The sequence below is a fragment of the Protopterus annectens genome, chromosome 3.part0, assembly GCF_019279795.1.
Source record: "Protopterus annectens isolate FY-2018-M chromosome 3.part0, PAN1.0, whole genome shotgun sequence".
NCBI lineage: Eukaryota > Metazoa > Chordata > Ceratodontiformes > Protopteridae > Protopterus > Protopterus annectens.
In genome coordinates, this window is record NC_056731.1 from 1,870,983,571 (window position 1) to 1,871,010,812 (window position 27,242).

Genomic DNA, 27,242 nt, shown 5'->3' on the forward strand with positions numbered 1-27,242 from the left:
GCTACGTGTTTAGTTAGGCATCACTCCAGTGTGGGTAAATAAAGTTTTGTATCAGTCTGCAAGGATAAAAGCATTCAAAACGTTTTGTGGATGATAGAAAATATTTAACAGGTTTTTGTAAGGTTCTTTTTAGACAAATGAAATGTAATGTTTGCACAGATTAGAATGGTCATTATAAAGGAATATTTCCAAGCTTCTAACCCCAGACAGGTATCCCAGTAAAAGTTGAAGCCATTGTGCTTATATTTCATAGTTTCATAGTATAGTACTAGGCTATCTGCCCTGGGGCATTTGTAAGCCTAGCCATAGTGATGTGGCTTTTGCCATCCCATGAAATGGTACAAAAATGTACAGAATAAATTTAGAATACTGTGCCTCTGTCTAGTAGTGACACAATGAAGGTCCCCTTATATAATAGAATTAGTTTACTGTGCCCCTGTCTAGCAGTGACACAGATGTGACCCCTGGGGTAAACTTATGATCTCCCATCCACTCATCAAGATTTCTCTTGAAGAGAGTCAGTGAGGGGCTCTGCCTAATATGAACTGGGATCTTGTTCCAAAGCATGGGAAGCCTCTGGGTTATGAATCTATCCCTCCAGCATGTCCTATTCATACTTGTGCCGAGGTTTAAGTCTTTAGCTCTCGTGGTCCTGATGGATTTGGATTTTTTGAGGTGGAGCATGTCCATCAGATCCTGATTGGACATGGCCTTGTACGTCAGGCAGAGATCACCTCTGAGCAGGCGGTATGCTACTGAATAGAGCTGAAGTTTCTTTAATCTGGCAGAATAAGACATATGTTGGAGACCCTTGATCCTCTTGGTGAGGTACATTTGTGGTCTCTCCAGCTGTTGCAAATGCCGGGTGAGGTACATACCAAATGGGGCATTGTACTCAATCATGGGTCTGATGAGGGAAGAGTATAGGGGTACAATGACATCCTTGGATCTGGATGTGAATCCCTTCATGATGAGGTGTGCAAGGTAGAATGTTTTTCTAACCACTTTGGCAATGTGGGTGTCAAATGAGAGGTCGCTGTCGACTTGGGTCCCTAGGTCTTTGATTACTTTTTCCGTACTCAGTGGGTTGCTGTCTATGTGATAATTTGTGGGTACTTTGTTTTTCCCCAAAGGGGATGACTATACATTTTTTGGCATTTAGTTTAAGGCCGTGACTCCGGCACCAGCTGTCCGTTTCTGTGAGGCCTTTTTGTAGGATGTATGTGTCCGCTGGTGTATCGACTATGGCGCCTAGTTTGCAGTCATCTGCGAACTTTGTCAGCCACAGCCCTCCCATGTTTGCTTTAACATCTGAGAAATAAATGCCGAACAAGAGGGGTCCCAGGACAGACCCCTGTGGGACACCACTTGTGACTGGCTTTGAGTCTGACATTGCTCCAGCGATTTTAACTTTATGGGTTCTGTCCTTTAGCCAGTTTGCAACCCATCTAGTGACATAAGGGTTTACGTTTAAGCTGTTGAGCTTATCTATGATGCCTGAGTGGGGAATTGTGTTGAAGGCCTTAGCCACGTCCAGGTAGGCTGTATGGACTGCTTTGCCCTCATCAATGGCTCTAGTGACTGTTTCGAAAAAGTCAACCAGGTTCAAAAGGCAGGATCTGCCCTTTACAAAGCCGAACTGGGTGGGGTCAAGTGTCTGTAGGTCCCCTATGTCTCTGTTTATGAGTTCCATAATGATTTGTTCCATAACTTTGCAGACCAGGCTGGTTAAGCTTATGGGGCGGTAGTTTCCAGGGTCTGTAGAGGCACCCCCTTTGTGGAGTGGGACCACTGTTGCTGTACGCCAGTGTTCAGGTACATATCCCGAAGTAAGGCTAAGGTTAAATAGCATTTTTATGTGTGGGTTTAGCTCCTCTTGGAGTTCACGTAACACGCAACCCGGGATACCGTCAGGTCCCATTGATGCTGTGTTTTTAGCTTTGTTTAGGGCGGTTCTCACTTGGACATCTGAGATGACAGGGAGATTACATTCAGCAGGGATAAGTACTTCTTCTTTTGGGGGTGAGGGAGTGGAGAAATTTGCACTGAACCTGTCAGCCAGAATGTTGGCAATATCTGTGGGTTCAGTGTATATTTTGTTGTTGTAAACCAACTCTGAGCATATCTGAGGGTTTCCGCCCAGGTTTCTAACATAGCTGAAGAAGGCTTTGTGGTTATCTTTAGTGTCCTTAGCGATTTTTCTCTCAAAGTTGGCCTTGGATGTTTTTATGAGAGAATGTAGTTTTCTGCTAATGTTGATCAGAGATGTCTTCCCTTCATGGGATTTTGCTCTGACGTGCAGTAGCTTCCTTCTTTTGTTATACAATTTGTTAATGGCTGAGGTCCACCAGACAGGATGCTTGCCTTTGGTGGAGAGGGGCTTAGATTTCTTTGGGATTGCATGATCCATGCATTCTTGGAGATGTCCATAGAAAGAATTTGTGAATGATTCGGCATTGTGGGATGTGGTATCCACTGGCACAGTGGGCTTAAAGGATACCATCTCAGTCTTAAGAAGAGTGAAGTCTGCTTTTGAGAAGTTTTTCACTGTGGTCTTTTGTGCTGGGGGTGGAGGTGGGATATGTATATCCAGGGTGATTAGTTTGTGGTCAGATCTCACTAGTGAGGGGTATACTTCCAGTGTGGAGCATTTTGTCCCCATGTTTGTGATGATCAGGTCTAGTATATTATCTCCCCTAGTGGGAGAGGTGACTAGTTGTTCCAGTGCATTTGAATTTATGAATTCCAGGAACCTTTGGGCTAGGGTATTAGGGCTAGAATAATGTACCCAATCTATGTTTGGGTAGTTGAAGTCTCCCAGTATGATGGTATTTTGTGATACATTCATATCCTCCAATGTCTTCAGGAAGGCTGAGTGGGGTTCTTGAGATTGGGAGGGTGGTCTGTAACATGCTACCAGTTGTATAGCAGTTTTGCCTATGGTTAGTTGCACCTGTATGGTCTCTGATGCTTCATGTGTTGCTACTAACCTGGAGGTGTGGGTGTCCTTGATGAATATGGACACTCCCCCTCCCTTTGTGGTTTGGCCCAGGTTTTGGGGCCGAAAAGCATGATATGAGGTATAGCCTGGTAGCGCTGGGGTGCTCTCAGGAGCCTTGAACCAGGTTTCAGTTACTGCACAGACGTCAATGTTCTCCATGCTGAGGAGTGCATCAAGTGCCTGCATCTTGAGATTTAGTTTTTTTTCCATTTTTGTTTTCTAAGGAGGTGGGTTTGTCTTTTGAGCCTTGCCTAAAAAAGGCACTATGGGAGTGGCAAGAGCCTTAGCCATTATCCGGAAGCCCAGTGGTGACAGGTGTAAGCCATCCCTTGCGAAGCAGCGTGGCTTGTCCAACATGTCATCCCAGGCAGACAGACATTGGATCCCCTTTGAATGACACCAGTACTTGAGCCAATTATTAAAGCTGATCATCTTGTCTTTGTATTGTGGTATCATTCTTGGTGAGGGCAAGATGCTGCTCAGGGTCAGGGTCATACCAGCCTGGGCTACATAATCGGAGAGCTCCTCTATGTCTCTTTTCATGTAGTCCAGGGAGGTACGTCTCAGGTCATTCACACCAGCATGGACAATGACGGAGTCATATTTGTACTTGCTTTGGAGTGACTTGAGTGCGTGTGTTATGTGGCGGATCCTAGCTCCCGATAGACAGCTCACAGTCACCCTCTCCTTGTTCAGCCTGGTCAGTGGGACATCAGTGTGTCTGACTATAGAGTCTCCTATTACTAGTGTATCAGGCATGGTGTTTGGCCTTAAGGGCTGTGATTGGTTGACACACTGATTTATTGAAGTATGTGTTGCATGTGTTTTGTTTTGAGGTGGTGGATTTTTGGATGTCTGCTTTGGGAGCCTCTGTTGTTTTGGTAAGTTTTTTATTAGAGCCTCCAAGTATGTCTTTGTGTTTTTATGTGTTTGGTTTGCAGTTGTGGTAGGTCTATGTGGGACTGGGATTGTTGTGTGTGTGGTTACCATCTCCTCCTGTCTGGTCATGCCAGCCCTGAGTTGAGAGAGTTCAGCCTCCAGTTTGGCTATATAGTTGCATCTCTCACATGTATTTGTGTTTGTTGGGAGGAGGAGAGGGTTGTCTGTGTACATGAGACAATTGTAGCATTGTCTCAAGATACCCAGATTGACCAGCTGAACTGGAGAGGACGCCAGTAATCTACCACTCGACATGCTAGAACAGTATAAGAGAGTGCTGTGCCTTTAAGGGAAGTGGATATTCACAGGGGTGGTAAGTAGATGTAGTGCTTTACTTAGTACCAGAGTGCTTACTTAGTAGAGAAGTATTGAGAACAAATGCTAGGCTTATAATATAGTGAGTAGTCTGATTATACTAAGAGTAGAGCTTCCTTAAGGGAAAATTTGAAGAGCAGACCTGGTGGAGCCAGAAGAAGTTTAACCTTGTTTAACCGGCGAACCGCGCAAAGCCGTGCAAACGCGGATTTTAAACAGTGAACTACAAAAGAGCTAGAAATGGTCCAAAACAACCAATTACTACAGCTTCTTGTGCTGAGGTCACTTCCTACAGGGGCAGGTAGGCTGCTCAAGGCTCCCCACTCCCACTGGTGAGCAAAGAAACTTCCTTCTATCCAAGTAAGGTAATGGACAACACAGGAATTACACCACAGCCCAGAATACAGCAATGCCTGTAAACTGGTCTAAACTAGTCGAGGAGAGGCGGGAAAACAAGGATTATTTTTTTGGTTTTTTGTTTTTTTGATAGAAACACACAGAAAATGCAGAAACATGCATGGAACACAGTCTTTCAGCATAAAGTAATAGAAACTGTACAGGTGACAAGTCTGAAAGATGTGGAGAGTATCAGTAACCAGGTGTAATCAGTCCATACAAAACGCAAGATAGCACGCAAACACTGCAGCTAATTATGTAGGAGTATGATAAGCATGAGGAAAAATAGTCACTTGTGTAAAGTGTAATATAATAAAAGGGACAGTCCAAAGCAAGTTTTTCTCCCCCCCCCCAAGAATATTCAGAGTCAAAGGAAATTGATATTTTCTCACAATATGAATTTCAAAGCCAAGGATGGAAGAAATTTTTCTGCATTATGTAAATTCATAAAAACAAAATATCTGTCTTTAAAGTCAGATACTACTAATTACATAACTCTGTTAAAGACTCAGTCATTATTAAGATAATATTTAGATAGAAATTGTTTTATTTATTCATTCATTCATTCACCCTTTACTGATTAGGTTAGTTCAACTAAATTTATAGCCTTTTCAGGCAAGACATGAGGTAGTACTTCTACTCCTGGGGGAAATTTGTCCAGGGAATCAGGGAACTTCCCCTATTCTTTTCTATAGGTGCTTTGGGAACTTTTATATCCACTGGAGCTATCATCAACTCAAAAACAGATGGGACCTCAGTTTATTGTCTCATCTGAAGGACTGCTCACTCAGGACTGCAGCATCCCCCAATGCTTTACTGTAGTGTCAAAACTGCAATCACCTGAAGTGAGAATAGAAGCCACTGCATTTTGGTCTTCCAGCTTCAAAAATGAATGTGCTACCTGTTGTGCCACTAACACTGCTTCAAATTAGGCAATAGATGTATTCAGAAGGAAGTCAGGGGCACTACACAAAACTGTGAAGAAAATAAATAGTTAACACTAATAAAATCCAAGTTTTTTAAATTATTCATAAGGGAAATGAGCAGGTGAAATTACAAAGCTGTTAATTGAAATACTAGGATTATAAGTTATTGACTGATACAGATTCAAATTTTCACTAAGTTTATCATCTTGCAAAATATTTGGACTGCACATATGATGTCCCTTATAACCATAAGTAACAGTCTTCTTGCTATTCACTGCTAGCTACAAAGGAAGCAACATTTGTGAGATTTTAAATGGTAAATATTTAAACTAGACTTCTCCTATAGATAATGAAGCCCATGGATTTAAAATATATTACAATGAAAAGAATGTACACTTTACAAATGTTAACATGCAAATATGTAACATCTGAATATTTTATTGGGTAAACTGTAAAATATTTAAATAAATAAGAATCATTTCTGATTAATGGAAAGAAAAGAGGGCTGTCTAAATTAAGTCTGTAATCTGAGGGCATTGGATGTTTTTGTTCTAGTATATCATTTATATGGAATACCTTATATAGAATATAAGGGATTGATTACTGCATCATCCATGAATAGTGTGGCATTAACAGAAAAATTAAAAATGTTTGGAGTAATCAAAGAGGGCATTAGAAAGGATGCCACTACATATTGGCTCAGTATAAAGGTTGTATGTATAAGTAATGGGATGATTAAGAGTCTTGTCTAGTTTCTCAGTTATTTTTCTAGGCTTTTAGGTTGCATTCTTAACCCATAAAAGATGATGGGATTTGTTTGATTAGCAGGCATGGGAAATGGACGGAGTGGGACAGGAAGGTTGGCTTGAGTGGTTAGGTGACACCCAGTGGGAGCTCTGGATGATGCAGTCCATGGAGTGTGGGCCAGAGGGATGTGCTGCCACAGTGCAACTGCATAGGTCAGGGGCAGTCACACAGGGAAGTTGCATGCTGCACCCCCATGGACTCACAACACTAACATCCCTTAGAAGCTTCTGAATGATGTTAAGAGTTTCTGGGGTCAGGAGGGAGGCCCTGATATCTGCCTGGATGATGACCCCACAATTGGCTGTTGCTTCATTAGAGAATGAATGGGCTTGAAATAGCTTTCACCTCCCTGAGCAATGAATGAGATGCCTGGTTGCAGGGCAATGATGGCCTGTAGGCAGAGAAAGTTACAAGCAATGGTGGTGAAATTATTATGTGTTACTTTTTGCTATGAATAAAATATGTAGGAAAGTTAATTTTAGGAACCTGAAACAAAACTGTATGCCTCACTCAATGACATGCTTTTATGAAGTATCTATAGCTAAAGCAAAGTTGAGTAGATTACACTTTGATTCACAATTAGCAAAGATTTGAAAACATTAGTTTGATCAGTTGGTTGTCTGCATATCACAAGTCCCAACTAAAAGATAAGAGAGTTTTAGGGACTATATTCCCCTTATTTATTTGACAAAACTAATGCCAGAATGTTTATATCAACATTTATTAAGGCTATTGGCCTGTAGTTTCTTGATCTCTGAAAAAAAATCAAGGCTTGTACTATGGGGGAAGAATAGTTTTTGATTTGTTTAAATTAAATCAGTTAAGCCATTATCAAAAATTTAGTTATAGGTCTTTAATAAAAATTGAGCGTGTTAATATAAATGTGAAATATTAAAGAAGCATATCTAGCCTCCAGGGACATGTTATTGCAAAAATGTTTCTTCATTAATTAGAGGGACAGCTGACCTAACATAACATGACAAACTACATTGTTAGAAAGAACTTAAAATTCTTATAAAATAGAAGGACTCAGTGCATCTACGATAGACAATATAGAGAAATAAGAGCAGGTGAGCAATTGTAACCACCTTTTTATGTATTTGAAAAAATGGATGCCAAAAAATTCATCTTGAGAGCAAGGCATGTCCATGTTCAGTACACATAATACAGGGTTACAATCATAGCTCTCAACCTTGCATTTCCAAAATGAGGAACACTAGCCCTCATAATATGGAACAAATGGGCAAAATGTGGAGCACGTACTAACGGTTTACTAACAACTTCAACTAAGAAGATCATAGGATCATTCAAATATGCTGATTTTACCTATAAAAAAGATTTTTAATGAATTAATATAATTCAGTTCTATTTACCACAGAAATCAGTTAAAAAATCCTAACACTGAATGTGTGACAGTTTCTTTCAATGTGGAACTTCGAGGAACATGAACTTTTTAAGACCCCTTGTAATGAGGTACACTTGAGAAGTATGGTTACAATGCACTGATCCACTCTTAAATCTTTGAAGTACATGGAGATTTATCTTCTGCATGCAATCAAAACTGTGATTCAAAGAAAATGCAATGTGTTGTTGTAGCCTTGAAAGCTGGTAAAGCAGTGAGGGAGTGGATGACATCTGTCTTTATTTCCTGTCTAAGGGAAGCAGATTAGTTCAAAATACTTTGTGTACTTAGTAAATTGCAGGCTGAAACAGGAGTTGAAACAAAGCCGTTTCATGTCCTGCTGTTGCTGTTTCCTGATAGCAATGTCTGCTTTAATGTAGACCTGACCTTAACAGTGCTCACAGAGGTACTTAACAATTGTTAAGCACCCCCTCTAAGAGTTTTTAGGTTGGGTCTCGTGCTGTAGCAGCATGGAACCAGGCATTCCATGCACTACAAAAGTATAAGAACATATCATAAAAATGTTAAGAATATCAGATGTTATGCTATATTCAACATGGTCTTTAATTAAAGATGGAACAACAATTTTTGGCAGATGTTTTTTTTTTTTTTTAAGTTTTGAGCAAATAGGAAAAGGTCGATTGAGCAGAGTATAAATATACATATATATATATATATATATATATGGATCTACCTCACTTGGTCGACATTTCATATGATCGAATATTCATTTGGTCCACAGTTCATTTGATCGACAAGCATTTTAAGTGGGGGGCTTCGCCCCCACACACCCCAATGTGGGGGGCTGTGCCCCCCACACCCCCCCAACTATATATATCAACTCCAGGGTTGCACAACATTGGGGAAGGGGGCAAATGCTTGTCGATCAAATGAAATGTCGACCAAATGAACTGTCAATCAAATGAAATGTCGACCAAGTCAGGTAGACCCATATATATATATATATATATATATATATATATATATACATAGGAAGAATTTGGCAAGATTAATTGAGACTTGAGAATTAGATGAAGGCTATGTTGTAATTTAAATATTTCATGTCTTGGACAAGAAAAATGGTGTGAAACTTTATTAATTTATGCAGCTTTGCTAATTGAATGATTTAAGCCTTTGTTTAACTGTGTTATTATAAAAAGCTAGATTAAATGAATGCCATCTGTGGGCTAAGCCCATATTATGTCAAGTTTAATGTTCACATCACTGAACACAGCAAGTGAAATGTCCAAATGATTTTAATAATTTCAGGTTCCATTACATCTCTAACAAAGCTGGATCACAGGTCCAGTTAAATGAATTAAAACAATCCATCTTAAAATCCAAAATAAGAGTTGTTGTGGAACAGTTTGAAAAAAAAAGCATGATTCAACAAAACATTTTATTATTACTAGTGTTATTATTACTATTATTATTAGTACTGTTGCTATACTATAATATTGCTATTGTTATTACTGTAGTTTGCAAAATGTAATAATCCTTGTGAAACCAAAAATAAATCTGATCATGACCATTTGTGTCCACAGAGAAAAAACAATTAAATTACTTTAGATGTCTGGAAATCTGTTAGGAGCAATTTAAAAAAATGCGTACGTTGCTTTATAGCATACCACTCAGTTGAATATAAAGGCTTAGTTGCACACTTCCTATGTAAGTTGATTGAATAACATATTTTGTTCTCCACTTAGTATATGAAAGCATGTTTTACAAATGATCTAACAATGGAAATAGTGATATAAAAAGCCATTCTGTTTTGAACATCATAAATATTAAAAAGAAGTAGTAGATACTTTAACAGGGAAAACATGGCACTATAGTAACAGTATATTTCCACAGGTCCCTCCCTACCATCACTCTTCCAGAACAAGATCAGGAAAATGATTAATTAAAGTAGCAATCCCAGAGCTATATTTAGAAACTCTCTTCAGGAAAGATTAATTTAGTATAGATGAGAAGTTACAAAATGGGTCACAGAAAGAGAAACTTGGGATCCAAATCTGTACATCCTTAAATTCGATGAACCACTTAGTCTTTGTTATATACAACAAGGCTGAGGATTTGGCCACAACTGTACCAGCAGGCTCTGGAATCTGCCCACTTGCTTGGCTCTGACTCATGGATTCTGTAAAGATATAAAGGGCAATTCAAGACCCGGGCATATTATATCATATGAGTATCATATCTCAGCTTCAATAGTGGACCTTCAACAAGACACAGAGGAGACAATGTTGACTGTGGATTTGGCAGTGGTCACAGTCAGAAGCCTAGCTGGTTCAGTTAGCATCCTGGGCCAGTGCTATCAACCAGCACCCAACCCCCTCAGTTCTTCAAGTGAAGAGCAAAAAAAAAACACTTTAGTGTAGTAAGTCATAAGAAGTGATCTGTTTATTAGTTAGATCTATGCACCTCCCCAGCAAAAAAAAAAAAAAAAGGATGTTCCTTCTACTGGCACACCAACCAGGATGCATGACATGCCTCCTGTAGCCATTCAGGTCCTGTTTCTGTGCCCTGCCCCCAACCCTCCTTTGACATATTTTATTTTAAAAAAATAACTTCATCTTTTAAATGTTAGCAAACTGTTTGGTACAAATGTAGCAAACAGAGTTTATACCTACCTGTACAGAGCACTTCAGCTCTCATGTTTCAGTTTAAAAAATCTTTTTAAACTATAGCAAACTGCTTGCTACCCTGCCTGCATGGAGTGCTACAGTGCTAAGATTTTAGTTAAAAAAATGTTTTGTTTACGTTTAAACTGTAGCAGACTACAGTTAAAACAGTTTAGACCACACACAAGTACTACAGTGCTCAGGTTTGACATCAAATTTAATACCTGCTTTTAAAAGTTGGTATTACATTAAAAAAGTAGTAAGGAGTGGCTAATCGCACCCCCCTCCACTTTGCAGCCATGGCAGTTGCTCCTCTCTCTCTCCCCACCCTAGCTATGCTACTGGTCATAGCAGAGTCACCAGGGGGTGCAGGAAGGATAGAGACCCCTTCCAGAATAACTGCCAGCCTACAGGAAGAGGTTTTTGCTGTGCCTTAGAAAGTTATGGCCAGTCCATGGAGTGCAGCAGTGCTCCTGAACCATTCCCCGGCAGTCAGGAAAAGATTGTCTCACCACTTTCACGAGTGGTCCAACATCACTAAAGCCAGCTGGGTTAATGACATAAAATATCCCTCAGCTAAGAAATACTCTTAATATGAGTGCTTACAAAATCCCCCTCCGAGCTGCTTACCCTACACCATCAAAGACAAGTGGCAGTGTAGGAAGTAGACAACCTTTTGAGGGAAAGAACTATCCAAAAGATCTCAACAAATAAGAAAGGTCATTCTTGCTATTCAGTATTCCTTTTGGTACCAAAAAAGGCAAAAGCCTTAGCCCCTTCTGGTGTAAATGAGTACACAGTAAAAGAAGAGTTCCAAATGGTCTTGGTGCTGATAATTTTCCGTTATCTCTCACAAAGATAATGAATGTGCTCTTTTGACCTCCGGCATATCTACATATTCATGAAAGTCATTAAGAAGACCAGGAAGTATCTGCGATTCTTGTAAGAGCCATTTCCTACTAATGGTTTAGCCTTCACTCTCACCACGGACCTGGTGTCCTTATTAAATTTGTTGCAGTGGTAGCAGTACAATAGTACAATAGAGGCAGCTATGGAGCAAAGGCTTTTCATGCCTAGACGATTGGCTCCTTGCTGCCCTGTCACTAGATCAACTGGACCAGAAGACCATCCCTCCATGTCTGTGATCAGATTGCTCAAGTTAGTTGAGTATTATAGTCAACATCCCCATCTTGGAGTTTACTACCACCCAGCACATCACCTTCTTGGGGTGGACTTCAGATAATCAGAGATACAGAACTTTTCTGCTCCTGAAGAAAAATGGAGTCCTCTATTTTATCTCAACTCACTTGCTTTAGTCCTAAGCAGGCATAGCAAAGCAGGTTCTCAAGATTTTCAGACATAAGGTGTCAGCAGGTGACATGGTATCCTTCACACTTTTACAGATGCGGTTATGGTGTCAGCAGGTGACATGGTATCCTTCACACTTTTACAGATGCAATTATGGTGTCAGCAGGTGACATGGTACCCTTTACACTTTTACAGATGCAGTTATGGTGTCAGCAGGTGACATGGTACCCTTTACACTTTTACAGATGCAGTTATGGTGTCAGCAGGTGACATGGTACCCTTTACACTTTTACAGATGCAGTTATGGTGTCAGCAGGTGACATGGTACCCTTTACACTTTTACAGATGCAGTTATGGTGTCAGCAGGTGACATGGTATCCTTTACAATTTTACAGATGCAGTTATGGTGTCAGCAGGTGACATGGTATCCTTCACACTTTTACAGATGCAGTTATGGTGTCAGCAGGTGACATGGTATCCTTCACACTTTTACAGATGCAATCCTTCCAATGGGTGCCTCTTTTTTAATGACTTTAATATGACTAGTGCATGTCACAATGCATTTTCTTTATGGACTCATATAAAAACACCATTATTTGGTTGCTGTATATTCCCAGCTTGACCAATGACAACCAATTTTAAACTCCCTTCTTATCTTCAGTCATGACAGATGAATCTGCCATATCTTGGAGGCTGGCACTTCCCTGGGGAAGACAACTGAAAGTTTTTAATCCAACCATACCTCTCAACTGTCCAGATTTTCACAGAATGTCCAGATGTTTGCCTTATATTTTTAGTCTGTCCCTCATAAAATTTTTGATTTTTTGGTAAATCACTGGGATGAGCTTAGGAAAAAAGTTACTAAATAGTGATATACATTTGTGTTTCAGACTTCATATCCTTCAGAAAAATGCATGCTAAAACAAATCCTGTTATAAACTTAGAAACTTGATAGAATAAAAGCAGTATTTTAAATCTGTCCCTATTTTTGGGCCTTTATTCCGCCATTCTGTCAGGCTTTGTCCAGATTTTTTGCACAAAGAGGTTGAGAGGTATGAATCCCACCAAGAATCTCAGTTACACATCTGCACACTGTAATTATGAATGGTACTGCACTTTGTACAGGATGTCCAAGACCATCTCCCCCAAGATGTTTTAGCATTTCATACAATGTGACCATAGAACGCTACATCAGCAGACAGGAGATACCATTCCTTTCCCCATACAGAGATGTGAGCCATGGGACTGCACCATCAGCGAAGTCTTTTCCTGGTGGTGGCACACATTCCAGAAGAGACCAGCAAACCAGCAGATGGGTTAAGTGAGAACCTGTCTCTTCCCAATAAATGGTCTCCAGACCAGAGAACAGGAAGCAGAATATTCTGGAGGTGGGGTCACCCAACGCCAGACTTCCTTGCCTTGCTATTAAAAAATGCTGCAGATGTATTTTCATTCTGTTGAATAACAACAATATGAGTGATGCTCTGGAAGAAAAATTAGTCCCAGGGCCTTCTGTATATCTAACCTGCCAATACCTCTAATTTCGGATACCTTTCAAAACCCTAAAAGTTGAATATTAATCTAATCTTAGTAGCATCTTACTGGCTCAGACAACTATGGTTTTGGCTTACTGTAAAATTGTCCTTAAGGATACTAACCTTCAATGGCCTGATTGCCTACCTATTAGGTCATTCTTATCACAACATCAATGTTCACAAGATACTTGTACAGCTTCTGAATTTTTTTGTGGGGCTAATATCCCAATTTCATGCTGAAGATCTTATAGATCCTAACATCTTCTCAAAAGCTCTTCTACTAAGGAAACATATAAAGTGAAATTTTGTTAACTGGGCCTCTCAGAGAGGAATCACTCCTGACCCAGCAGTATTAGACCAGGTTCTGTAATATTTGGTAGAGTTATTTGAAAAGGGTCTCAGCTGTTCCGCCATCAATATTTATCTGATAGTCATTTCTAATGTTCATGTAGGTTGACACATGACCTCATTATCCATGAAGAGTGTCAACAAAGTTTTCTTCATTAAGATTAATTGTGGAGTTAAGAACTCATCAGGCTCTAAACACCCACATTATATCTGCATAACTGGAACACATAAGAATTTAATCCTAAAATTTCTAGTGAAACTTAAAACAGTGATATAAATGCAAGCATTATTAATTTGGTTAAAACCCAACACCTTTTTTTGTAAATAAACAGTTTGGGTTCTCACTGCTTTTGTTGGTATCTGTAACCCTGTTTCTATATTCATTGATTATTATTTTGCTCATTCAGTTCCCAATGTCCAGGTCCAGATGGTGGGGGGAAGGACTAGATTACAGAGTCTAGGGGTCACCATACTACAGACTGGCAGAAGTTATTTTGTGCTACCCACATTTATTCCTTCCCTTGATGCGAGCTACACTTTTGCATGGATACCCTAGCAAAACGTTTTTTGCCATTATCCTCTTTAATGATGCCAACCTGGTAAATAATAGCCTGTCTACACTGAGAGACAGCAAGTAACAAAATCCCTAACATGCCCCCCAGGAATGTTAGCTTCTGACCCCTTAGTCTTATCCCCTTTCTCTCACATCCAGTTTAATTAAGCCATGTATGAAAAGCGTTCCTCTGTGAAACTGGGCTGGATGGATATCATACAGAAATGAAAGTGGAACACCATTTGGTCACCAGAACAACTATGTAACTAGTAGTAGTTGGACTACCTCACAGCAAGAGGTTATCCGGTTCAATTCTTATCTGGGAAGCCTTCTGTGCAGAGTCTGCATGTCCTCCCTACGTTCGTGTGGGATTCCTCTGGGTGCTGTGGTTTTCTTCCACGTTACAAAGACATGCATCTGGAGCACTTCTCCCTGGGCCTCCACTGAAAATTGGCTTTGTTCCAAGTCAGACTTTCCCGGTAAACAAATGTTAAATGAATAAATAAAAAAATAAAATAAATACTAGCAGTATGTTTCATTTGAGCCACATTCATATTTCAGTCTGCCATCTAAACTATGTTCATACTAAGAATCTGAAACTATTGTATTTGAATCAGTGAAGTCACTGGTATTGGTTTTAAATTCTGTAACCTTTTTTAGAAAAATTGTTGAAGAAAGATTTAGCATTTTCAGACACACAGAATTACAAGTAGCCTCAATAGTTCTATCAGAGAACTTAGTAAGACTTTCAGAAGTACTTAAATGCATGCTACTTTTTTTCTGTGAGTAATTCATAGTCTGATTTGCTGCTATTTCTCTTTGTTTTTTTATTAAGAATTATGTAAGAGTTTATTAAATATATAGAATTAAGCAATGCTTTAAGTAATCTCTTTGTTCATTTGACAAATCAAAACTATTTCTGGATCAAATTTTCTGTTTTCAGTGACAGTAAATGCTATAATGCAAAATATTACTTTATTTTGTTTTTTAATTTTACATACTATTTAATGGTGATTTAGAGATCTGCTTATTCTGTCTCTCTGCTATATAACAGTTACTGATCATTTGCAGGTTCATGCAGTATATGTTGCAGTGACAGAAGGATGTGCCTTTGCACCATGACTAGTGACTAGTGAGACAACTGCAGCAGGAAATATAGTGCTAAATAGTTTAAATTCTTATGCAAGTTAAAGTGATTGGCAAGAGTTTCATTTTTTTAAACCAGCAGCATGGGGTAGAGGGATAAAGCCCTAACTAAGGCATAGGCAACCTGGATTCCATTAGTGGCTGAAGTGCCTGAGGCACTGGCAGGTAGATATGAGCCTGTCCATCCTGGGGACTTTTGTCAAATATGCTCCCTGAGGGGAAGCATGGTCCACAGAAGGGAGTAGTTCTCAGATGTTGTCAACAAATGCTGGAGAGGGGGCATGGAGACAAAGGTAGGTCATAATATAACCCTCAGTCAACAGCAGAAGTAGCTGTTTGCACCAACCCCCAGAACACCAACATCAGCCCCAGCTCATAGAAGGCATTCAGGATAGTAAAGAGGAGGAGGTAGACCACAGCAGGTAGCAAAATCTCAGAGAGGAATCACTGGGATGGCCAGAAAAGATGAAGCAGCAAGGGGAGAGGAAAAAGTAAAACGTTATCTTCTGTACTGTAGGAGGCCTTCATTGGTTTTGTTTGGGTCTTGTCTTGCTTTGTTTGAGTCAGACTGTTCTAATAGCATTTCTATTTTATGACCAAGTGAGTATTTTAGTATTCAGTTATTAACACATTAGAGTTATTTTTATATGCTAAGCATACAGACTGTAGAACCATATCTTTTCTTTAGGTTTATCTGTTGCATCATAGTACATGCCTGCAGAACACATGTTTTATTGATCACATCATTTTAAAGCGGTATTTTGTTGAGCACAGTATGCATGATGTTAACAGTGGAGAACTGGAAGACACAGTAATGTGCAAACTTTGTAGCTGAACAGTACATAGCTTCTTTATCTTACAGGGCTTTAACTTCCTATGCTTACAAGTTTAGGACAATATAATAAGATGTTGACGTTATAATTTTTTATATTGTTTTTGAATTTTTAGGTACACACCATTTTGTATTGAGTATAGTAATTGCTACTGTTTAACTGAAAAAGGTGTGGGGGGGGTAAAGTCTGTGTTTGACTAGAGAAATTTTTTAGAATTGTCCAAATATTTGTTGCAACCATGATGACCAGCCAATTCTTGACAAGAGCCAAGGCTGGACTAACAAGGGATCAGATGTAGCTGCAACTCCAGATCCACAATGTCTGAAACAGCCCCCACTGCTTTTATTCACTGTTTAGTTTGAAATCCTGTGTTGTTGCCCCACAAAACAAGTAGGGCTGCTGTAATTTTCAGCTTCAGTCCTGTAAGTCCCCTAAATCCAGCACTGACCAGAGTTGTGTTAAAGGCATTGTATAGAATTTCATGTCAGTGATACAGTAAACGCCTGCTCTAAGTTTATCTGTATAAAATCTACTCAAACTTATAACCGCCAGACTGCTTTCTAAGCTTATACCATTTAAGACACTAGGCTTTGTGAAATTCTGGTTTAGGGGAAAGACTGCTCCTTTGAAGTACCTTATCATAAGTGTCGTAGGACTAGTTCATGTCATTCAAGGTGTTGGTTGCACATTTTAGAACTTTGTACCATTTTAGATGTATGAACTCCTTCTTCTAGCAAGAACTGCTGAGTGTAGAATGTTTCAACATCTCTGCTTTAAAAATAATGAAAACAGGTTCTAAAAGATTAGTGTGGTTACTATTATAAGCCCAACATGGAACCACAAGTAGCAGCTGTATATCCTACAACTGTTATATGCACTTTCTATAATAATTTAGAGCAAAGAATTCTAAAAGTTGAGCTTTGCTAGGTAGAAAAGGCCCTGGTGGTTGTTAACATAGTACACATGTATGAACATTTGAACCTATGAAGATGACGCTGTGAATTAAGTACTGCTTAAAAATAGTACAAACTTACATAAATAACTATTACCTAGAATAGGACTTTGTAAAAAAATCTTTATCCCAGACGTCTTCATAATATGTACCATTAGAACAGAGAGACAAACAAGAGGCTTGCTAGAGAACTTGTAATGTTTCAGATAATATCAGAACTGAAGTAAATGAAGAAGGCAGACTTAACAAAGCATGCAATAAACTGTATGAAATGCAACTATACTTGTAGCCATTTGATAATAGATTGAAAATCCTACAAAAATATAATTTACTGAAGCACACAAAGCTCAACTAAATTGTCAGTATTCGTCATAAACTCATAAAGTTACAAATAATAGTTTGGTTATCAGGATAAGTATTTATTCACACACAGCCTAAATGATGTAATCAATTTTAGACAACCTTTGAAAACATTGACACACGGCTGAATCATATAGTTTTAGTACATAGGACATAAGATATAATACAAGCAAGATAATTAATAACAAAAAGTAGTAGTCCAAACAAGGCTGAGGACATCCAATAAAAATCCAAGCAAGTTTATTAAAATGCTCAGAATACAGTTCCAAACTCAGAAATAAATCCACAGAGCTGACTTTGAAACCACTGAACTTGTTTTATTAAATTAAGCGCTTTCATCAGGCGTTCGCCCCAAGACTTCATCAGAATAATTAAAAATTAATTAAACATCTCATTAAATACAAAAATACTCCTATCACACGTCTAAATTATACATCCCAATTGGTTAAAACCTAACACTAAGATTTAAAACGGGGCCTCCTATTCCAAGCATATTACTAATTATTAGTTAGGACATACATAATAATCTAACAACATTTATATAATGTTGTAACGAGTAGTTAACAATTCAATAAATTAACCTAAATGTAAGTAAAATTAAAACATTGTACCCCAAATCATGATGAATGCAGTAAATGCAAATTTACATTAATGCAACCAGTACATGTTTATTCTATGTAACTACAAGTGAAAAATCAGACTTGCGTTTTAAATAACTTGAAATGGATAATGTGTCATTTAATCCATAATTGTTGGTAGCATTGCATCTCAATTGCCAGAGTAATTCCTTGTATTCAAGAAGTAACTCAACAGGTCCACCCCTGGTCCTTTCAAGACATATTTGTTCCAAAACAGAAAATTTAAAAGTATGCTGTGGATACTCTATGATATGCCTAGCCAGGGCATTTTTTTATATTGGCCCTCCTGATTTCATATGTATGCTGATAAATATGCTTGTGTAACATATTGATAGTTTTACCAATATTATAAATAAATATTTTTGTATTTAATGAGATGTTTAATTAATTTTTAATTATTCTGATGAAGTCTTGGGGCAAACGCCTGACAAAAGCGCTTAATTTAATAAAACAAGTTCAGTGGTTTCAAAGTCAGCTCTGTGGATTTATTTCTAAGTTTATTAAAATGGATAAGCGCTTTCACAAATGTGCTTCATCAGATCCTAAAACTAGTAAGATTCAAACAACATTTAAATATCAAAGAACCAATCATAAGATAAAAACAATTAAACAATTAATGGTACAAAGGTCGTGCCTTCAGGGCTGGTTTTAAAGCTATAGTAAAATTAAGTCCAGGAGATCTATGTGCTTGCAAAACAGCTATCCATTTCATCTCTATGGATTCTGTTTTATTAACTAGATCCCCTCCTACCATAGAGGCTTTTGTTAGAGTCTGTGAAAATGATTTATATACCATGTATAACACGACTGTTAATAGTTCCTTTTTTAATTTGAGTAAAGATGAGCATTTAGCACTGGAGGAGTTAAAAAGTAATGCAGCGCTTTGCGTACTTCCAGCTGATAAAGGCAGAGCAATTACAGTTATGAATATGAGTGACTATCTAAAAAGAATGTCTGAACTTTTGGCTGATTCCAGTACTTGTATACCTCTTGCCAGATGTGATGTCAATCGCTTTATTTAAGAAGTACATAGTTCTTTACATGACTTACTTTTAACTAATATGATAACGAAGGAACAATTTGATTTTCTGTTTGTTGAATTTCTTCTTATGCCTTCTATGCATGGGCTTCCCAAAATTCATAAAAGAAGAATAAATCCTCATATATGTCCCATTGTAGCTGGAAGGGGCTGGATCACCGAACCCTTGTCGATTTTTGTAGAGCAAAAAGTTAAGCCTTTTTAAATTAAAGCTTCTGCAGTACTGAAAGATACAGAAGATTTTCTTCAGACTTTTGGAGATTTTATGCAACATTTTGATGTAAATGCTAGACATCTTCTTTTTGTGACTTTGGACATCAATATACTTTTTACTATTATTCCAAATGAGTTTGGGGTGAAATCTATACGTGGTTTCTTATCTCCCTTGAATGTGCTTAGACATGAACGTATTGAATTAATATGTGCATTACTAGATTTAATTTTAAGGTACAAATGCATTTGTCTTTGATGGTCAGTTTTATTGGCAGCAGCAGGGTTTTGCAATGGGCACACCCTGCGCTAATAGCTATGCTAGTTTGGTGCTAGCCAATTGGGAAGCTAATGTGTTTTTTTCAGAACATGAATTTAAGAGTAACCTTTTATACTATAAGTGCTTTGTTGATGATATTTTTATTTTATGGGATGGGACACATCCAAGGTTAAATGAATTTATTAAATTTTTAGAAAATAGCAGTTCTTGCTTTAAATTTATTATGCATCACTCCAGCGAAAACATTAATTTCCTTGATACCACTGTGATGCTTAGAGATGATGGAATAACTGATTCTAAGATGTTTAGGAAAGATTGTAGGAAGAATAATCTTCTCTCTAGGAATAGTATGCATCCTGGTAGAATTTTCAGTAATGTTTGAAGGGACAATTTCTATGGTTGTCCAGACTTCACACTGGAGATGATGATTATGCATCAGACACAGAAACTTTAAGTAATGAATTCATTAGTAGGGGTTATCATCCCCTAGATGTTAGGAATAGATCAGTAGAGGTTAATAGTTTAAGAAGCACCACAGGTAAACCCTATCTCCATAGACAGCATGATCATGCACGTATGCATCATTGAAATACACCTAATTGTGGTTTGCCCTTGAAATACAGTAATGACGTCCAGTCTGCATGTAATATTATAAAACATAATTGGTGTATTTTAAGGTCAGATGACTGTACCTGGGAGATTGCAGGTGACATCCCCAGTTTTATCTTTAGAAATAACTTATCATTAAGGAGGAAATCATGTTATAAGCCCTTTAGGAATGCAAAAAACGGGAATTTAAGACCTGGTACTTTTCCATGCAGGTCTTGTAAGGCCTGCAGTTTTATGTCTAATAGGAATACTTTTGTACATCCAATTACAGGCAGATGTTTTACTTTTAATGTACATGCTGACTGCAAGACAAAAAATTTAGTTTAGCTAATTGTGTACAATGTGATTCATTTTACATAGGAAAGACAAATAAGAAGTTCAAATAATGCATTTTGCAACATATAGGAGATATAAGAAGGAAAAATATTTTAATGCACTTTCTAAACATATTCAAGTTAATATAGAGCATTCTTTTAAATTTACAGCTATAGAACTTGCTAATATTGGTATAAGAGGAGGGGAATCTAGTTAATAAAACAGAATCCATAGAGATGAAATGGATAGCTGTTTTGCAAGCACATAGGTCTCCTGGACTTAATTTTACTATACCTTTAAAACTAGCCCTGAAGGCACGACCTTTGCATCATTAATTGTTTAATTGTTTTTATCTTCTGATTGGTTCTTTGATATTTAAATGTTGTTTGAATCTTACCAGTTTTAGCATCTGATGAAGCACGTTTGTGAAAGTGCTTATCCATTTTAATAAACTTGTTTGGATTTTTATTAGATGCCCTCAGCCTTGTCATTTGGACTACTACTTTTTGTTATATATTTTTTTGTTTTAGTCTGACCTTTAGTTGATAGTGCAGTTCCATTTATTCTTATCAAGATAATTAAAAGGCACAAAAGAAAGAATGAAGAAACAAAGAGGGGAAACTAAAAAATATGTAATAAAATTGAATGATGGAAATACCAACCTTCTTGATGTAACGATAAAGAAGACATCTTAGACGTTAATAAGCTTATAGGTAACATAAATAGGTTCACTATCAGAAGATATAGGATGCCACCATCTGATTAAATTGAAAAGGAAAAAATGACATCTTCTTCTTCTTCTTCTTCTTTCGGCTTTTTCCCGGTTAGGGGTCGCCACAGTGGATCACCTGTCCGCTCATGATTGGCAGTGGAGTTTTACGGTGTCAAGTTGCCAGCCCAGCACCCAAACTTCCACAAAAGGTACACACACACACACACACACACACACACACACACACACACACACACACACACACACCTAGGGCCAATTTAGAGTGTCCGATCCACCTACAGCATGTCTTTGGGATGTGGGAGGAAACCAGAGCACCAGGAGGAAACCCACGTGACCACAGGGAGGACATGCAGACTCCACACAGAAGGCACCCCAGCCGAGAATCGAACCAGAGAATCTCGTGCTGTGAGGCAGCAATGCTAACCGCTGCACCACCGCAGCTGCCCGAAAAGGAAAAAATTACTAATAAGACAATATTAAACAAAAAAAAAAAAAAGAATATGTGGTTTAAATTTGCATAATAATGTTTAATATGAAACAATCGATATGTAACGGTAAGCTACTGAATTGTATGACCGGTACTAAACCCTGAAAGCAGATGGAATAATGCAATAGAAGTTGTGTTTTTCTCTACAAAATGAAGGTGAAGAAAGGATGATTCGGCAGGTTTCCTCAAGTAATTTGAGAGAAATAAAGCATATCTAGTAAAAAGACATTATCAATAAAAGGTAACTATTAGAAGAAAAACAAACAAAAAATCTAAAGCCCTGTACAAAGGTACGCAGATGAAGGAAAAGTCAAGGATGCTGACAACAGTTAAAACACCTATGATAGCTGTCTTTTAACAGCTAACAAGATTCGCTGCCTAGAGCAAAATAATGAAGCAGTGAGACAAATTGTGAAATCATTTACTGACCCATAATCTGTAAACATGATAACTTATATAGAACTCTTAAGTACCTTCCAAAATTAATATCTGTGATATCAGGGATGAGGGGTGAAACCTCTTGATATAAAAAAACTACCATGACATTGCAAATTACACCACTGCACATGAAATAGAAGAATCTGTTAGAGTTTGTACATATCAAAGTGCCAACGCCCACTTACTACTGTGTATAGGGTTGCCAGCTGTCCGGTTTTTGACCGAACTGTCCGGTTTTCAGACAAATTGTCCAGTTAAAAAATTTAAACTCATGAAGTCCGTTTTTTTTGTGCCACCAGAGGAGAGGAGAAAGTAAATGTATCCAGCTCGAACGGGAGCGGTACGATACACTACTAGCTACTACACAACAAGGAAATGCTTTTAACTTCAGTATTCCTGGTAGCTACATAGTTTAGACAGTACATACATTAACTTAAGTGGCAGTGATGTAATACAAATGGACAAATTTTATTTTCTGCTATACGGATTGTAGAGATATCACTGGAAGGCAGTACTCCACGGTGGGAAAACGGTATTTCTCTAGCTATCATTATCCTACCAACTACCAAGCAGTGACAAAAGAAATCTTATAGCAAGATTTAAAATGCTTAAGCACTCTGCCAACATTGCCCAGTGTTGCATTGTAGTACACTCAGACTGATTCTAGAACTTCACCATGCAGTGTAATACTGCTAGCAATTAACACGCCCTGATTTGTATTATCCTCATCTACTATGTTGAACCGTATTCCATGAAACAAATTGTGCATCTTGCTTTTTGGGCACTTGCAGTTACCCAACATTATTTTGCTTTTACTTGATTCTGTCGCAAGGGACCACATTGAAAAATAAAACTATCTCTTTGCCATGTTCAGAAAATGGCAAGTGTGCTAGCTGCATGTGATTTCTTTTCCTACGTGCATCTTTCTTAGATCTAGAGGCTTGAGTCATCTTTCATTCAGTCTTATTGCCATTTTACAACTGCATAGCGGCGGTCCAGTCTGCATCTTCCTAAACTTGTATTAGAGCGCATTGTTGTAGGAAGTTACCTGTTTTAACCCGCACCTTTGGCGTGATATAGAAAAACATTAATGAAACTCTTTAAAGTATGTGTGCTTTTCTGAGATTATGACGTATACTTTGAAAGTTACATAAAACATGTCACCTGTTAGAAATCCATTCATCCACAACCCCTTTATCCCATTTTTTGCATATGTGACATGTAAAGAAAAAGAGTGGGAGGTCAGTCGGACCCAGTACAAGATCTTAAGTACTAGCATCTGAAATATCACACTAGGGGCAGTAACACTTAGCTCAATTAACCCCCACCCAATACAGGTGCAGCCAAGGACTGAAACTTCCTAATCCGAAGTACGAAACGGAAAATATGTTACATCTTAACAACTGAGTACCTTTCCCACGCCCCAGTACAAACAGTATTTGACAGAACTTTCAAAATGCAAGGGAATGTTAAGATCATCATTTCTGAATGAGCAGTAAAGTGATGTTATTGACTTAAACGATCTTATGGGGTAAATCAAAACTTACAATTTTTTAATAGCAAAGATAACTGCTTACATTTTTTTTGGATTTTTTTAATCAGATTTACCACCATGTGCACAGGCTGCTAGCTCTTGACCTTTTATCTCCATGGATCATCCATAATTAGGTTTAGGAGCATAGAAAATAAGTAACTGGAGAAAAATGCACTATATTGACACTTTTCATCAATACTGGTACTTACATCTGCAGCAGCCTAGCAGTGCAATTAGTGCCGCCTGTGTTCTTTTCTCCCCTTTAAGTACGGCTTAAGTCATCAAAGTGGGTGGTCCCATCAGCTGATGTCACTGTGATGTCACAAAATAGGTGGGGCATGGGCGGGAGAGGGGGTGGGAATGGGTGGAGTTATGTGTGATGTGAGGGGCGTGACTTTAGTCCAGTTTTAGCCGCAAAGAAACCTGGCAACCCTAACTGTGTATTACATAAAATATAAAAGTACAAGATAGATGCATAAATGCATTTGCAACTGAATTATTAATATTGAGGGTTTAAGAATGTTTAAGGCATTCCGTACTTGACTGAAGTTCACATGTAATAGTGAAGATTGTACAATAGTCTTAATGGAGGGAAAAATATTTCTGTCCAAAAATCTTATAGCAGGCATTTTCAGAGGTAAACATTTCCAAATCACAGCTATGATTACCAGAGCGTGTAGGATAAATGACAAAATGTTTGTTTTTTTTTTTAGCTCAGGATTTGTTAAAATCAAATGATATTGAGAACACTATCATAACAAAAACATGGCTTAAAAATAAAGAGTGAATGCTTATGATAACTAACTACAAGGCCCATTTTCAAAATATCTAGATACAGTACAGTTGTGTAAGCTGAACTTACCATAGCAGTAGATGTTCAAATAATCACTGCTGCAGTAGCCTTACCTATATGGGTTATATTCTGTCAAGGACATAACAGGCAGCCAGCTTGCTAAGCTTCAGGCACCTAAACTATGAAGCAGTTCAAGCTGAGCTGATTAAAATCAAGGCTGGGTGAGAAGATCTTCAGAGCTTTCTTGTCAGCAGAGAGAGGGAGGATGAGCCCTGAAAGAACAAGACTAAGAATAACAAAAAATAAATGTCTACACTCCGGCATAAAAACACACCAAAAAACAAGGGGGATGGAGGGAAGGAGGGAGTGACTACTGCAGCAATGAACATTTGAACATCTAATGTTATGGTAAGTTTACTTACACAATTGTACTATGTTCATCATATTAATCACTGCTGCAGTAGCCATAGCTATATGAGTAGATTACCTTAGCTGACTATAGCTGAGGGGAGTAGAAGGGTCCAGTTTCCCCCGGAGAGTGGTCCTAGCAAAGTCTGATCTAGACCTAAAGAGAGAATCCTCCTTATAGTGCTTTGTAAAAGTAGCTACAGAGGACCAAGTAGCAACTTATAGAAAACGTCAGGAATCCGAATCTCTCCAAAAAGCTATAAAAGGAGCCAAGGTCCTTGAAGAATGGGCCTTGAATGTGTCTGGAATAGATTTGTTATGGTGAGTATAACAAAATGTAATAGCCTTAGACAACCATTTGGAAACAGACTTTTTTGACACTCTTTTTTGCTTCTTCTCACCTTCACAAGAAATGAACAGTTGTTTTCAAAGAAACCCTGTCCTTGTGGAAAATAAGGTAGGACTGACTTACCATAAAAGCTTGCAGCTTATATACCCTTCTTACAAAAGTCAGAGCAATCAATACGTTCATAGGTTGGTACTAGGCTGTCAGCCCTAGGGCCTGTACAAGCCTAGCCATAACAATTCCCTGGCTATTTCTTCCCACAGTATTTACTTCCCTGTACCCCTGTCTAACAGGGCGACTGACGTGATCCGCAGGGTGAATTTTTATCTCCCATCCAATCATCAAGGTTCCTTTTGAAGAGGGCCAAAGAGGAGCTCTGCTTGACATGTATGGGTAGTCTATTCCAGAGTCTGGGGAGTCTCTGGATCAGGAACCTATCCCTCCATCATGTTTTGTTCATTGTGATGACAATAAAACTGTTTTCTGTGTTAAGAACCCCAAGTCAGCCTGGTTAGCTGGTTCAAATGGAGCAACTGTTAGTTTCTCTCACAGAAAATTCAGATCTCATAGAGTGGCCACCAGTTTACTTGGAAGCCTCTTATGGAAGACCTCTTTGAAGAACGTTTAGACATGCAACTGCCTTAAAAGAGGAGGATTCATGGGCAGACATGCTGAAATGGCTAAAAAATAAACCCTGATAGAGGAATAACAAAAAGGCTATTGGATAGTAACTCAGACAAATATTGTAAAACCAGGGAACAGCTAGTCCTGAATGGGTGCTGGTTATTTTGTTGACACCAACTAGAAAACATTTTTTATTTGCTAATATTTGATTTTCTATTAGCAGACTTGCTTGCTTCCATCAGTACCTGCTTTACATCCTCAAAAAACAGGTACCTAAAAGGAATTAAGATCCTATCATACAGGCAGTCAGCTGAAGATGATTGATATCGGAGTGTATCAGACACCCCTTTTCTTGTGTGAGTAGATCCATTCTGTGAGGAAGCTTGTGGTAATTGCCCATGGACATTTCCACAAGAAGGGAAATCCACAGTTGCCTGGGCTGGAATGGAGTCACCACTGTGATCTTGGGGGATTCCTTCAGAATCTTCAAAAGTACCCTGGATATTAGTGGAAAGGGTAGAAAGGCATACAGGAACATTCCTGTCCAAAGAAAAGAAAAGGCATCTGTCTTCCATGCCTGCTTACGTGGAGTCCTGGAACAGAATTCTGCCACTTGATTGATCAGAAAGAAGGTAAAAAGGTCTCCTTGAGGAACTCCACAGATGGTTCACATTTTGGAAGATTATAGGATCTAGTTTCCATTTTTGAAGGTCTGCACTGGTCCTACTTAGTTTGTCTGCCACACAGTTTTGCTCTGATGGAATGAAAAATGCCTGTAGAGTGAGAATGTGCTGTGAAGCTATAATCCAAGCTAACATGGCAAGTTTGCAAAGGGGGTATGACATGATGCTCCCCTTGCTTGTTAATGTACCACATCACTGTGGTATTGTCAGTAACCAATTGAAGAGGTCCCAGGGACCAAAGATGGTTCAGAGAGTTGAGTGCCTTGATCAGGGCAACTAACCCCTTGATGTGTATGTGCTTGCATCTGTAATTGGTGTCCCATACCCCCTGCACTTTTATCTCTCCTGAAACTGCTCCCGAGACAAAGTCTGAAGCATCTGTGGTGGCCGACTGCTTTGGAACAGGGAGGGAGAAGGGAAGACCTTGATTTAAGGATATCTGTTGTCTCCACCAAGTGATTTTTCTTCTTTCAAGCCTCAGTACTGGGATCTGAAAAGATAAAGGGTAGTGATACTGGGACCAAAGAGCTGTCAGATACCACTGTATCATTCTCACGTGGAGTCTTGCCAGGGGTATCATGAGAATCATAGATACAATGTGAACCAAAATTCCCTCACTGTGACTAAAGTCTGAGTGGAAAAAATTAAACATATATCTAG

At 38.5% G+C, this 27,242-nt stretch overlaps 1 protein-coding gene across 1 annotated transcript in view; it reads left to right on the top strand.

Annotated features, from left to right (window-relative positions):
* LOC122797138 (serum paraoxonase/arylesterase 2-like) overlaps positions 1 to 27,242 on the top strand; it is a 610,903-nt gene that overhangs the window by 293,945 nt on the left and 289,716 nt on the right. The window lies entirely within an intron of this gene.